This window comes from Mastigoproctus giganteus, chromosome 3 (genome assembly GCF_048544385.1).
Source record: "Mastigoproctus giganteus isolate SK-2022 chromosome 3, ASM4854438v1, whole genome shotgun sequence".
Lineage (NCBI taxonomy): Eukaryota > Metazoa > Arthropoda > Arachnida > Uropygi > Thelyphonidae > Mastigoproctus > Mastigoproctus giganteus.
Window position 1 is genome coordinate 3020232 of NC_143577.1, and position 14530 is coordinate 3034761.

At 37.0% G+C, this 14530-nt stretch overlaps 1 protein-coding gene across 1 annotated transcript in view; it reads right to left on the reverse strand.

Annotated features, from left to right (window-relative positions):
* The window catches only part of LOC150087615 (complement factor B-like), a 286583-nt gene that overhangs the window by 249660 nt on the left and 22393 nt on the right, over positions 1-14530 (reverse strand). The gene's annotated exons all lie outside the window — the stretch shown is intronic.

Genomic DNA, 14530 nt, shown 5'->3' on the forward strand with positions numbered 1-14530 from the left:
TTTCCTCTCCCCCAAAGCCAAATTGTTCAATGACATCTTTAATGATCATGCTCTGACATGATCTTTAATAGTCATCTCAAATTGGGGCCATTGTCCTCCCTGACTTCCCCATCCCCCATGTTGTGAACTTGCGTTATGTAGTAGATTTTCCACTGGCACATTTTCTAAAAGAAATTGATGATTTCAGGTTTACTTTTCGAGAATCAAAAACTAAACCCAAAAACATAATTACAACGAATTCCATGAATTTCTTGTGTCTAATGAAGATAATGAACAAATTTTTTAGGTATGAAATACAGAGCAACAATGTATTTTTTGTAAAAATACATATGTAAAAAATTGAAATTGCATTGGTATTAATTCATATCTTTCTAACTCTAAGAAACTAACTAGGCACGTGTCTTTAACAGAAGGTTAAAATTTTATACATGGTGTATAAGTCAACCTGAAAATTTTAGGCAGTTTTTTTTAGTGCCTTAAAGGTTGACTTATATGCCGGAATATTTAAGGGAACTTACAAAGATGCAAAATTGAAATAATTCCTTTCTGGACAAATTAGTGACTTAGGTTCAGATCATTCATGGTCTGTGAAAATTTGTTGGCAGTTCAGATGTTTTTGCCAAAAGTTCTTAATCATTCGGCGAGTTTCGGTGTACGCAGTTAGTGATTTTAACAAAACCGGTGATTTTAACAAAACAGTAAATTATATTGCATAAATAAATAAATGTAGAAATTAGTAAACTGTAATATTAATTCAGATCTCAATCAATATATATACTACCTTATAAAAAGTATCTGGACACAGTATGCTTTCATACTGACATTACTGCCATTCCTTTCAATGGAAAGCTGGCTCCCTTTGGCTGCTATGACACACTCGTCCTCCTGACTAGACTTTCCAGATAATTGTCATAAATATTCCTCCTGCAGAACAGTGACGAATTCAGTTACCAATATGAGACATGCTGGACTGGCCCACACATCACATTCCAGGTCATCACATAGGTGCTCAGTACGCATGTGATAAACTGGAATGGTTCAAATCGGGCTCTGCACTATCCATTCCAACTTTTGTATATTCGTGTTCATGAACCATTCCCAAACAGCCCTAGCAGTATGGTGTGGAACATCATCCCACTGACTGAAATATGAGTCCATACAAAAGAACTGCCACATCATGGGGAACTGTCCAAAATGTAAACGGCATGGAACAACACGGAATTGTACAAAATGAATTATTTCAATTCATTTTGAAATAATGAACCTCACAAAGCCATGCATCCAGCCTGTCTCATATCCACCACTCAAGTGGTTGGAGGTGGTATCATGCTATAGAGGTATGGTCTATTACACGTTCATACTGCTAGGTCTTATTGTTTCCAATGAATATCTTTCAGCCGCCCTGAACCAATTTCACCCAACTATGCCTCATTTATACATGGATTACAATGGATTCCTTCGAGATGACAACACAACTTTTCACCATGTAAAAATTATATTAGAATGATTAGAGGAACATTCCCAAGATTTCCAGTATCTCCCTGGCTGCCTAATTGTTCAGATCTAAATCAAACTTAGAATGGGAGGAAACGTTCAAAAGGACGGTTGGGTTTTCAGTTGTTTCCCAAACACAATACAGCAGCTAACAAAAATCCTGATGGAAGAATGGTCATATCCTGAGCTAGACTTCCTGAGACACCTAGTGGAATCCATGTCATTACATGGAATGAATGGATGGGTAGAATGGATTTGGAATGAATGGATGGGTTCAATGGGAAGGTTTTTTTTTTTTTTTTGGCCAATGCTTAATAAGCTTGCTTTCTTGCATCATATGCCTCTCCTAATGCTAATGTACAGGCTGCCAATTTCAGGTGAAAAGTGGCACTCCTTTTTGAAGGATAATGTGTGACATCTAACAACCTGCTCAAATTAAGCATTTGAGCAGGTTGTTAGATGTTGAAATGGTTTTGAAACATGCTCGCACTACCAGTAGTGTGATTAGAGCACGTGACGTATTTTTCGTGACCGGTATGATATCTCGAGTCAGGAGTGGATTTCGGGGAGGGGGTTGGGCAGATGCGGCTTATTATCCCATTAACTATGCGTGTAAGTGAATGAGTAAAATATTTCTGGGTCTATCTAAAAAAAAAAAAAACTTAAAAACCTGGTTCGTCATGCCTCGCCTTACGATGATAACTGGATACGGCAGTGTCTGGAGTTCTAACCTTTTAGAATTTTTGAATAGTGTGACGAAGTCACAATCATGCTTCCTGAAGTTGCTACTGCAGTAAGTACGATTGCAACAATACAAATATTTGTCAACAATTTCTTTTTTGTCTCGCATTTTCGTTACATTCCATTGTTAGGTTCCCCTAACAGCTGCGTATGTGGCTTCAACTACAAGATCGCTACATCAATTGGTACTGTTTTACAGAGATATTTAGATACGCAACTTGCACTCCAAAGTATACATCTTTTACTTTAGTTATCATAAATCCATTGTATCTTGTCTTCCAGAAATTATGAAAATCTGTGAATGATAAATAAAATATTTACAATAAAAAATGCTCTCTTATTTCGCACAACTAGGGAAATATAATGGATACGTTTTTTTTTTTTTCATGATAAAATTTTAATATTGCAAATAAAAAATAACATGAAATATTTCCCATATCACAAATAACATAAAAACTATCACAAAACATTCCACAATATAAAAACAAACTTTCTAGAAAAAGTAAACAAAAAATTACAGATTACATGAAAAAAAAAATTATTTCACAAATATTCAAGAAAAATTTATTCTAAAAATTGCCATATAGAATTTACTTATTAATATTTGTTGTCGATCTTCTGCTTTGCTCAACAGCTGAGCGACGATTTGAGAAATGATTTGACGATCCGGATCAAATTGAAGCAATGGTTTTCCATTTAGATGTATGGTCATCATAATCTGCAACGTGTTTAATTGTCACAATATTATTCATTACGCTGAAAGCTGAACTCAGCTTCGGCACTGCTAATCGCAATAGTTTCAAAGATATTTTCTGGCTTTCTTAATTGAAAAGGTAATTTCACACGATTTTAAAGATAAACTGTCTTCGACAAAATTTCTAAAGTCATTAATTTTCATTTCATATTTTATTAGAAAACTTAAATTTCTTATTCGGTTTTCACCGCCTTGCTACGGAGAGTTGTTGTTGTTTTGGTTTTTAGAAGCATTAGCAACTAAGGCCATATTTCTCCGGGATATGCGGTGGTCATTCCCTGACCTTTCCGCATCCTCCGTATTTGGTAATTTTACTGTTCTTACTTTCGATTTTGATTCTTTCAATTTCAACATGTTCTCAATTTTAGCGTCATAATTTCTTTCGGAATTTTCAAATTAACAATAGCATTGATACTCCGAATAATTACTTTATCTGCTTTTACCAGAGTAATTCTGTAAAGCTTCTGAAAGGTAAGAGAGCTCCTGCAAGATGTCGATCATTAGTGCTGAATGGTTAAGAAATTCCAAATTTAAAAGTCGATTTCATAATCTGGAATATTTTATTTCTGATTCAAAATGTTTGCAAAATGCGGCATAATTCCTCCAACCCTCAATTGCCGTCCGCAAGCTACAAGCTGCTCATCGTGGCCCAAACACACGACCGATCTTTATAGTTTCCACATCAAGTTCTTTAGCAATCATCCTTAATTCGCGCTAGTTTTTTGGAGATCGGTAATGCAGTTTGTTTTTTTAATTATTGCCTATATGCCATTATACAGGGTGTCTCAAAAAGGCACGGCATAATTTCAGGAATGAGTTCCTCATATATAGACAATAAAAATATTTTATATCAACATAGTTCCGGAATTGCTTGGTTCCCGAGTTATTAACCGGAATGTCTTATTTCCCGCAGGTGATTTCCTTCATCACAAGGTACTCCATTTAAGCAACAGAACCTCCAGTGCGCCACCCAGGCAATTTGCCTATATGCGCAAAAGTCTTAATCTTTTGTTTTATTACAGTTTTATTTGTGTGATTTATCATCACTGCAATAGTTATTAGGCCAAAATTATTCTAAACATTTCTGTTGATTAAAAAGACCGTTTTATTGGTCTTTAGCCTGTGGTCACACAGAGATATGCAAATATCCCGTGTGACCACAGTTACCGCCCCTTCCTCGTGGAGGAAGACCTCTACTCGTACGGCGGTTAAAAATTTTAATCATGATAAAAAATTATAGTCTCACACTGAGTCTCTCTCCAAGCATAGCACTATCTCTAATCATAATCTGTTCTTCTTCGATTTAAGGCCATTGCCTTTTCATACTCGGGACAAGTATGGTCTACAGCGTTATGGTCTGCTGTCTGTTTTCTACGTTTGCAGTTTATACAACAAGGTGGCTTTTCCTTGTTCACACAATCTTTATAGGAATGTCCTTCGGTGGAACAATGTCCGCAGAACGCTTTCATTTTACAGGACTTTGCAATATGGCCAAAAGCCATGCATCTGTAACATTGTGTCACCGTGACAATGTCACGGACCCGACAGGCAGACCAGTTGACAAACACTTTTCCTTTTCTGATCAGCTGTTTATGGACCGGACCTGCTATCTGCACTATCCAGTTGTTCAAATTCTTGCTCTTTGCTTTGTTCACAGATATCACGTTAAAACTTTCTTGGAATACTTCTTGGTTTACTCCATAATCTTTCAAGTTCTTAATCCATAATTGTTCTTTCAGTTCATCTTTATTCACATCTAGTTCCACGTCATAAATTAAAACTTTAGGATTTCGCTGCTGTACCTTTTCTACACACAGTTTTAGTTCTTTAAACTTTGGACAATCAGCGAGCATATCTATATCTTTTTCTGACTCTACTTCAAGGACGATCTTCTTATCCAGAACAGTTCTTAGATTTTGGACTTTAACATTCTGTAGTTCAGGTCAGCAGTGTTTCGCGTCGGTACGGTCGCATTTCTACTGTGCTCCGTGTTTTCTTCGCCTCATAGCAGATAAAGATAGTAGCAGTTGTTCCGGTTTTTATGAGGTGGGAGGAGTAGTCTGATTATACATAGTCAGAATTACTGTTTTGTTTGAAAACTATTTATTTTTGGAACTAATATTTATTAATATCAATAGGGATCAGTAGAAAAGAATAGCGTACTGGTTTATTGTTCTGCATGTGTTTTTTTTTTTTTTTTTTTTTTTTTTATAATCTAGCAGTTGATTAGTTTTCACTGCAAAGTAATTAGTTTGAGTTTACTGTTCGAAATTAATAAGAACTAACACATTGTTAGCTGTTTAGTTGGATAATTGAATTTCATAAGAATTATGGAAGGATCAAGTGGAACAGTTAGGAAGCATACAGTGGGATCTGATATAGGGGAGGACGGTTCCCCCCTACTTCCACCTAAAGTGCCACAGTCACGGGAAGAGTTTATAAAATATGGGGAGTTTGTATACTCTAGAAGACACAGTCAGGATCAGTTTAGAGCTTTTGGGAATACGAATATTCAGTTAGCGCATGAAGAGGAAGTTAGTGATCAGGTAGCTGCGAATACTGAGGTGCAACTTATACCAAGTCAGGATGTTGAAACTATGACTGATGAGCTATACAATGTACAAGATGTATCGTCAATGTGTGAGGGGATTTCTAAAATGAGGAAAGACATTAGGAGCTTCCTCTTGGCAGATGTTAATAAGGTTACAAAGAAGGTAGGAGACATAATTATGGACAAATGGGCTAAGTTAGAAACAGCGACTATGGCTGTATTAATAGAAAATGAAAAACTTAGAGCTTTAAATGCCGAGATCAGTAAACGGGCGAATTTACTAGAACATTTAATTCAAACATTTTCGTCTGAGCCTTATAGTAAGACTGAGGCCCACAAAGCAGTAGTGAGTGATAAGGGGGGTGTAATAGGTAGTCAAGATCATGCGCAAGTGCAGGGGGTGGAAGTAAAGCGTACTTATGCGGAGATAGCGAGTGGTACTCGTCCTAAGGAAGGAATACCCAGGTCTGGGGAAAATCTTATGATTCTTCGAGCTTCTGATAGTAGTGAGCTTAAATCGAGTTCTGAAGTGAAAACTGCTGTGGCAAATGCTTTAAAAAATGAATTTAAGTCAGTGAAAGTCCGAGCTCTGCGGTTGGTGCGAAATAAAGGTGTGTTATTAGAAACAGCTATAAAGACGGATTTAGTGAATATAGCTGCATCGGATTCTTTGGCGTCTGTTGGAATAACAACGGGTGTTCCTAAAAAGGGCAACCCATCTGTGATTATATATGATATTCCTAAGGAGTTAAGTCAGGAAGATATCATTGAAGAATTATACTGTAAGAATTTGGAAGAATGCGGGATCACGTTTGAGGAAGTTAAGAAAGACATAAGTTTTAGGTTTACGACCAAGTCTAGAAGTACAGCTTTTGTACACTGGGTTATTACTCTCTCCCCAAGGTTATATAAGTTTATATCCACATTGGATCGTTTATACTTGGCAGTAAGTTCGCATAGGCACCGCCCCTTTACTATAGTTTCCAGATGTTTTCTATGTCTTGGATACGGACACGTTACGAAATATTGTACTCACAGCTCCCCTACTTGTGGTCATTGTGCAAGAGGGGGGCATGTATATGCTGAATGCCCAAACAAAGATCAGGAGCCAAGCTGTGTTAACTGCAAGCGCCGTAAGCGGGATTGTTGCCATTCAGTAAGGGACGTCAGATGTCCAGAATATCAAAGAGCACTGGAAATGGTACGAACTCGGACTGCTAATGAATAGTTGTAATGAACGAAGAGAGAGGGGGTTGGAAGAAGATCCTGAGTTAACTGAAGTTTTTTATTCTACAGGAATTAAAATAATGCAGATTAATGGACAACGATCGAGATTGGTAGCGGACGAGATTAGGAAGATTAGTGAGGATTTTCAAATTGATTTGGTGGCAATACAGGAACCTTATTGGGCTAGAGTTCCAGGTGAGCAAACATCTAGAATATTTGGTTATCCCTTAACGTCACGAATAATACAACCGGTGCAGGAAGAGCCTAAAACTGGAATTGTGGTCAATAATAGAGATCTAGACGTAGTGGTTGTTCATAGGTTATGTAACCAGTTCGCTACATGTGTTATGGTGGCCTCGGCAAATGTTCAATTCTATTTTATATCTCTGTATTGTGCTCCTTCAATGGACTTTAATAATTGCGTGGATTATTTAGAGTATGTGTTGCTCATTTTAAGACCTAAACAAGTGATTATTTCGACAGACGCTAATGCAAAGTCTCCATTGTGGTATAGTGCAACATCTGACATGAGAGGTTTATTGCTGGAAGAGTTTTTATCGAGCCATAATTTATTTGTAATGAACAAGTCAAATCAACTCTCTACTTTCTGTGGACCAATGGGTGAATCTAATATTGATTTAACTATAACAACTTCTGGTATTAGACATTGTATTTGTAACTGGAAGGTAATGCCTGATTGGACATCAAGTGATCATCGAGCCATATTGTTTTATGTGAAGAATGTGCCGGATTTAACTAGTACTCAAGATCGGATACCACACATTGTTCGGTTTTCGTTGAAATCATTTGATTGGTCCATGTATGAAGCTTCTATTCTTCGGGACTTTTCCTCGGATAAACAACAACAGATAGTTCGTGAATCTGCAATATATTTAGCTAATACTATAGAGGATTCAATAGTAAGAGCGGCATATAAGTCAGGTAGGAAGAAGGTTATTAAACTAAAATCCTGCCCATGGTGGACAAACGAACTGACTGTCTTACGACGGGCTGTATATCGAGCTAGGAGACAGTACCAGCGGCATCGGAATTGGGGTCATTCTGAGGTAGTTAGATTGCATGACAATTATGTATCTCTTAAAAATAATTACAAGAGAACCATGGCAACTCGGAAGAGAGAAACCTGGCAATTGTTTGTAAAACAATCGGGGAGAAACGATCCCTGGGGTTTGCTATATAAGTTGTCAAGAGATAAACTGAGAAGTTTGGAGGTATTTAATACAATTCAAGAGGATTCTACTGAGACTATTGGCTGGGAGGATTCAGTAGATGCAATATTAACCAGGCTGTTCCCGGTTGACGATCCCATCTTAGACTCACAGTGCCAATTCGAACTGCGGAGAAAAAATCAATTTTATGTAGCTAGAGGCAATACCATGGCGTTTACAATAGATGAACTAGCAGGGGTGTTAAAGAAACTTAATTTTGCAAAATGTCCAGGAATAGATTTGATTGAGAACGCATTTATAGTGAGGTTTTTTAAGTTAATACCTAACATGTTACTTTTGTTATATAATAAGTGCCTAGAGGAAGGACTGTTTCCATTGAAATGGAAGATTGCTTTATTGAGGCTAATTAGGAAGCCTGGGAAACCTTTAATTGAGCCTAAGTCGTACCGTCCAATTGCTTTGTTGGCTAATCTGGGGAAAGTGTTAGAGAGGTTAATGGCAATACGTTTACAAGAATTGTTAGAACGTCATGACATGATTACACCTAATCAGTATGGTTTTACACCGGGGAAATCGTGCGAGGATGCTCTTCTGGACTTTCATACATACATTTCAAACTCTGATTCAAAATATGAACTCGCTATATATATAGATTTTGAAGGTGCGTTTGACTCAGTATGGTGGGAGGCAGCTCTTTCTCAACTGTGTCGTGCTGAGTGTTCTAAGCAGTTATACAGTCTGTTCAGGAGTTATTTTTCTGAGAGATATGTGACTGTAAGGTCTAAACATTTTCTCCTTCAAAGACAAATCACGCGAGGTTGCCCTCAGGGCTCTGTATTAGGTCCTTCCATTTGGAATTTAGTGTTACAGAACTGGCTGGTTCGACCACAAGTAAATTGTCACGTGATAGCTTTTGCTGATGATGTCACATTAATTGTGGCAGGTCGATCACGACACGATTTGGAGCAAAATGCAAACCGTGTAATAAATGATATTAATACCTGGGCACAAGGATTTAAGCTTACCATTAGCCCCCAAAAGACCAAAATGATGCTTTTTAAAACCAAACTTGATTTGGGACGACCGCCGCAAATAAAATTAAATGGGAGACAGTTGACTATGGTTTCTGAAACTAAATACTTGGGGCTCATTATTGATCACAAGTTGTCTTATTATGCGCATATAACACATCTACATAGCAAGATTAGGAAATTTGCCGGCTATATTATAAGAGTATCAAGAGGAGATTGGGGTGTGTCCAATAAAACTTTATTTTTATATTATAAGGTGGTGTTTCTGCCTATGGTTACATATGCAGCGGGAGTTTGGTCTCACAGAGTGGCTCTTGTTAGATTTCAGGCTAAATTAAACTCACTACAAAGAACGATGCTTCTCAGTATATTAAGGGTATGTAGAACTGTAGCTACGACTGCACTTCAAGTGATGGCTGGGGCAGTCCCTTTGGATTTGTTCGTGGCTTATCGAGGGCTGTGCTATGGCATTAAGAAGAAAATATCTACTAGACTTGTTGGCATAGAAGTTGACATAAATTCTGATATTAAGAGGGAGAAGAGAAGATGTTTAAATGAGATTGTTAACTTGTGGCAAACAAGATGGGACACTGTATCTACTGGTCGAGTGACAAAGAAATTTATTCCGGATGTTACCTTTTTAAGTGACAGAACAGTTCGAAGTTGGTTTACGCCAAGTTTACAAACATCATTTTTACTAACAGGTCACGGCTCGATGAAAGCGAAATTATTTCAGTTGGGTCTTTCGGATACAGATCTCTGTTTTTGTGGTGAGAGTGAAAGTTGGCACCATATATTATATGTGTGTACAATTTACGATAATGTCAGGGAAATAATCAGGGAAATCATTGCTGAAAATGAGTTAGGTCGGGAAGAGGTGTTTGTATCTAATAGGAGTGTATTTCAATTATTCCAGGATTTTGCAAAGGGAGCCTTTGAACTGAGGAAACGCCTGTTAAACAGTTGAACCAGAATAGTGTGTTGAAAAGAATACTGAAGTGGGTCCAGAATGCCCAAGAGACTATTGGTGATGATGAGGAGGATTTATTTATTTATTATTATTATTTTTTTATTATTTTTTTAATTTATTTATTTATTTATTTTATTATTTTTTTTTTATTTATTTTTTATTTATTTTTTTATTATTATTTATTATTATTATTTTTTTATTTTATTTATTTTTTTTTTATTATTATTTTATATATATATATATATACACGTGTGTTATTTATTATTATTATTATTATTTTTTTTTTTTTTTTTTTAAGCTCTGGATTGGGCCCCCAGAGGGTTTTTTTTTTTTTTTTTTTGTTGTCTCATAACCTGAGACCTTATGCGTCCCATCTACTGGAACTGGCCCACCTTCCCGTGGTGTGGACGAGTATCTAGAAGCAGCCTTCCTGGTGATAGCTGCTTCTCGGTAGCTAAGAGGTCAGCATAACACAACAACATAACATGCATTAAACTACACGAACATTGCACTACTACACGCTGGCCTGTTTTGCAGAGTCTGTTCAACGTACAAAGAAACGAGGTGGATTTGAACGGACGTTCTAGGAGCCACCCTACCTATACACACACATGTAGTTCAGGTCTCACATTTCTAATTAAATCTTTTTTAATGTCTTCACTACATTTATGTTTACTGTTCTTGGTAGTAATAATTGCTACCCTGGGTTTTGCAACACACTTTTCTTTTACCACCGTAGCATATTCCTTTTTATTTTGTTCTTGAGTATCTTTCTTATCAGCCCTATTCACTTGTAGGTCTATCTCCAACTTTACGATAACCATTTCTAGATCATCCCATATTTCCATAATCTTGGTTGCTACATTGCCCGTTACTCGATGTTCTCTTTGTAATAGGAGAGCCCTTAGTCTCTCTCGTGCCTCCACTATTTTTTCTAAACTAGTTACCACAGGTCCTTGTCCTGAACTTTTTATCATAGAGTTCAACAACTTCTTCATACTATGTATCATTTCTGATTTCTTTTCTGGTGTCCAAGTCTCCTGCTTTCCCTTTTTAGACGCTGTATCTTGTGGTGTCCCAGTACCTTCAGGAACTATTTCTTCCACTTCTTCCTGAACCTCAGAGTTTCCACTCTCTGAATCTTCTGAATCACTATCTGCTTTCATCTCGATATATGCTTTTTTCTTGGAAAGAGAGCCAGCGCTCGACTTTTTGCCGAACATATTAAAAGGCTGTAATTGCCAACTATTTACAACTTTAACTTTACAATACGAAATAAAATTTTAAACCAAATTCACTCTGCCCCACCAACTGAATACCTGTTTAGCCGGTTAGGGGGATGAACCCCTAACCGCTCACCCCAGACGTCGAGAACGTAGGGCAGCTAATCTATGCACTTCGTGCAACAGAAAACTTGAAACGTAACAAATCAATAAAGAAATTCAATCAAACTTCACTAGTTACACTTCTGATAAGTCACTTAGTCAAGTCCCCAAGATTAGCCCCTGGGGCCATCACAAGGTATTACATTACATTAGAAATACCGGATCCTACCACTACCGGTGCCGTAGCACATCCGTGGCTAGGATCTTATTTTCCTGGCATCAGAATCTTAGGTAACAATTATAATATAAAATTAAATTTTTAAAACTCAATTTTTAACTCAGAAAAAATTGTGACCACTTAGCCTATTCTGAGGAGCAATACATTTGGACCAGGTCTATGTATCCTGATCAGCATAGTTCCCGTCCCTAACCACGGGGAGGTGGGTCGCCACTATCTATCAGGGCTCTTTTATTAAACACATCATTAACAAACTTATTAAAAAGAGCAAAGTTGTTACAATCTGTGAACAGGATTCCCAGATTATCCTCGTCTAACACTCCTACAAGCATTTCTAACCTCCTGCGTATGTCCAAGTATACATTGCATTCGAGCATCAGATGTTTTGAGGTTTCATCTTCTCCACAAGTACACAATCCAGAGTGATGTAATCCAAGCTGTGACAATTTATATTTCAAGCCATGTCCAGTTATCATCACAAGGTACTGACAGAATCTGGTGGTTTTCCATTCCGACCATGTACTCAAAGTAGGAGTAAGCGGATATGCACTTTATGTACGGTTTGGCGGACGGCGATGCTCTGGAGGCTCGTCGTTTGTACCATGAAAGGTTCCCAGAACGAAGATGTCTAGAAAGGAAAACGTGTGAAGGTATCCATCGCCGCCTTTGTGAACGTGGGACCTTTACACCTCGTGCTGACAGAGTACGACCAAGATCTACGACTCCTGAAGTAGAGAGGTGGACCAACTGCCTGGCCTCCACGCTCACTAATTTAAACCCACTAGATTTCTTCTTGGGGGGGGGGGGCATTTAAAGTCATCGGTATATTCGACTCCGGTAGCTGATGTGGAAACTCTCCACAGTCGAATTGTGGCAGGTTGTGAGACAATACGAAACATGCCAGGAATTTGGCATCGTCTTCGCGAGTCCATGAGACATCGATGTAAGGCCTGTATTTTGCCCGACTTCCAGATCTTGTATTTGAAAAACGCCTCGTTTTCATTGTCAAGATGACAACCGGAATGTTCTCGGAGCCAAGCATCTGGGAACTGTGTGGCTGGAGGATCCCTCTACCCGGACTGAGGTAGAGGGATCAATTTGGCCTCCTCATGGGAGGTCAGCTCCCACGCTCACAGCTCACTATAATAGACTAGCGCTCAGTGACCGCTTTCTCCCCAGGGAGATGCTCCCACAATCCTTTCAATTGACGGCGACCTCTGTAGCGTTTGTGAAGGATCGGAGGTACCGAAAACAGATCCTTAAGAACCTGACCTTGGCCAGGCAAAGTGCACATTGATAAGGGCAGAATAATAATGCCCAATATATTGTAAATAATGTTCAAAGCACGATGTCTTTATGAATGTGTTGTAAATAAAGTGAAGAATATCTTTATAAATATTATTAATATAACATAATGTAAATATGAATATCTTTATTATTTCATTGTAAATACTGTCAAAAGCATGAAATGTCCTGTAAATAATCTGATACTGATTCTATTTTATTGTTGGCTCTGGGGGATGAGCTCGAACTTCGATGTGGGCCCCGTCTCCCCAAGGCTATTATTGTCCACTAGCCAATGTAAAACCCCTGGCATTGCTGCTGTGAAGGGTCTATTGTATATACCACGTTTGTATACAATAAAGATTATATATATTTATAATTATTGATAAAAAATAAAGAAAGAAAGTTAAAACGACAATAACTGTAACTAATATGTAAATAATATTTATGAGTCAATGCATAAACAATGCAGTTGCAAGCAATCATGCAATACACACATAATGTCTATAATATTAAGGATAATATAAAGAACCATTAGAATAAGGAAATCAATCCAATAATAATACCATCAGGGATCTAAGAAAACGCAAAAAAAAAAAAAAAAAAAAAAAAAATATATATATATATATATATATATTATCGCTTTTTACCGACAATCTAGATGACTTCAACTGGGGCCAACCACCCAGAATGAAGGCAAAAAACGACAAGAAGTTCTCTGTTTCTGTGATGATCAATATATGCTAAGTAATTTAAATCTAACCAAATATAAACCAGAATAGGCCGGATGTAAATCGAATATAAAAAATCGAAAGAAGATAATAAAAGTTTAAAAAAAAAAAAAATTTAGAAATATTAGAATCAAAGGTAAGAAATATAAGTAAAATATAAATGTAAGCATATATTAATCATCGTTGACCCGACAGAGAACGTAATTTAATGATTACAATAAGATTAAATATATAATACATACTACATATTGACCGTATCTAGGACATAATGTAATAGTCGTCAAAATAATATGTGGTGCCCCCTATGTGATGGATACGGTAAAAATAAATAATTAAATTAACGCATAGAGAAACATGCAGATAGTAAGAAGAAAAACTAAAGGAGTAGGAATAATTGAACCTGAACTCCATAAAGGCGAAAAATAGTGGTATAGATAAGAAATAGTTTCTCCTACGTCCTCGGATTGCCCTAATAATTTCGGAGAAATAAAAGTAAAGAGTGTAGGACAGTTTAAAGACATTATAAGATATAAGTTGTGGCTCGGGTATGCCCGGGATCGCAAACCCGTTCCTATAGTAGGACCCTGAGCTGAATTTGCATGTTATCTCAGCGTGAACTTAAGTAAATTTAAATGAATTTAACTATATATATTAAAACATATATATATATTAAAAAAAAAAAATGATACACTGTAATTTGCAAGCCGGTGGGTACAAGTTATCTACGCAGTAAGACACCAAGAATGCAAAGTGTATCCTATTTACATATATACATGGCACTAAATATAACGATTATATTGAAAATTATATTAAAACAATAGGTTCAGAAAACAAATTTTTGAAATTAATTATGTTTATCGCTTTCCTGAAATGATATTTCAGGTAAGCGATAGGGAAATTATTATTGATCAACCTGCCGTACAACGCTGTTAAGCCCGCTGAACAATTTTTATTACTATTGCAGATATAAGCAATCTTTAGACATTGCGATAAA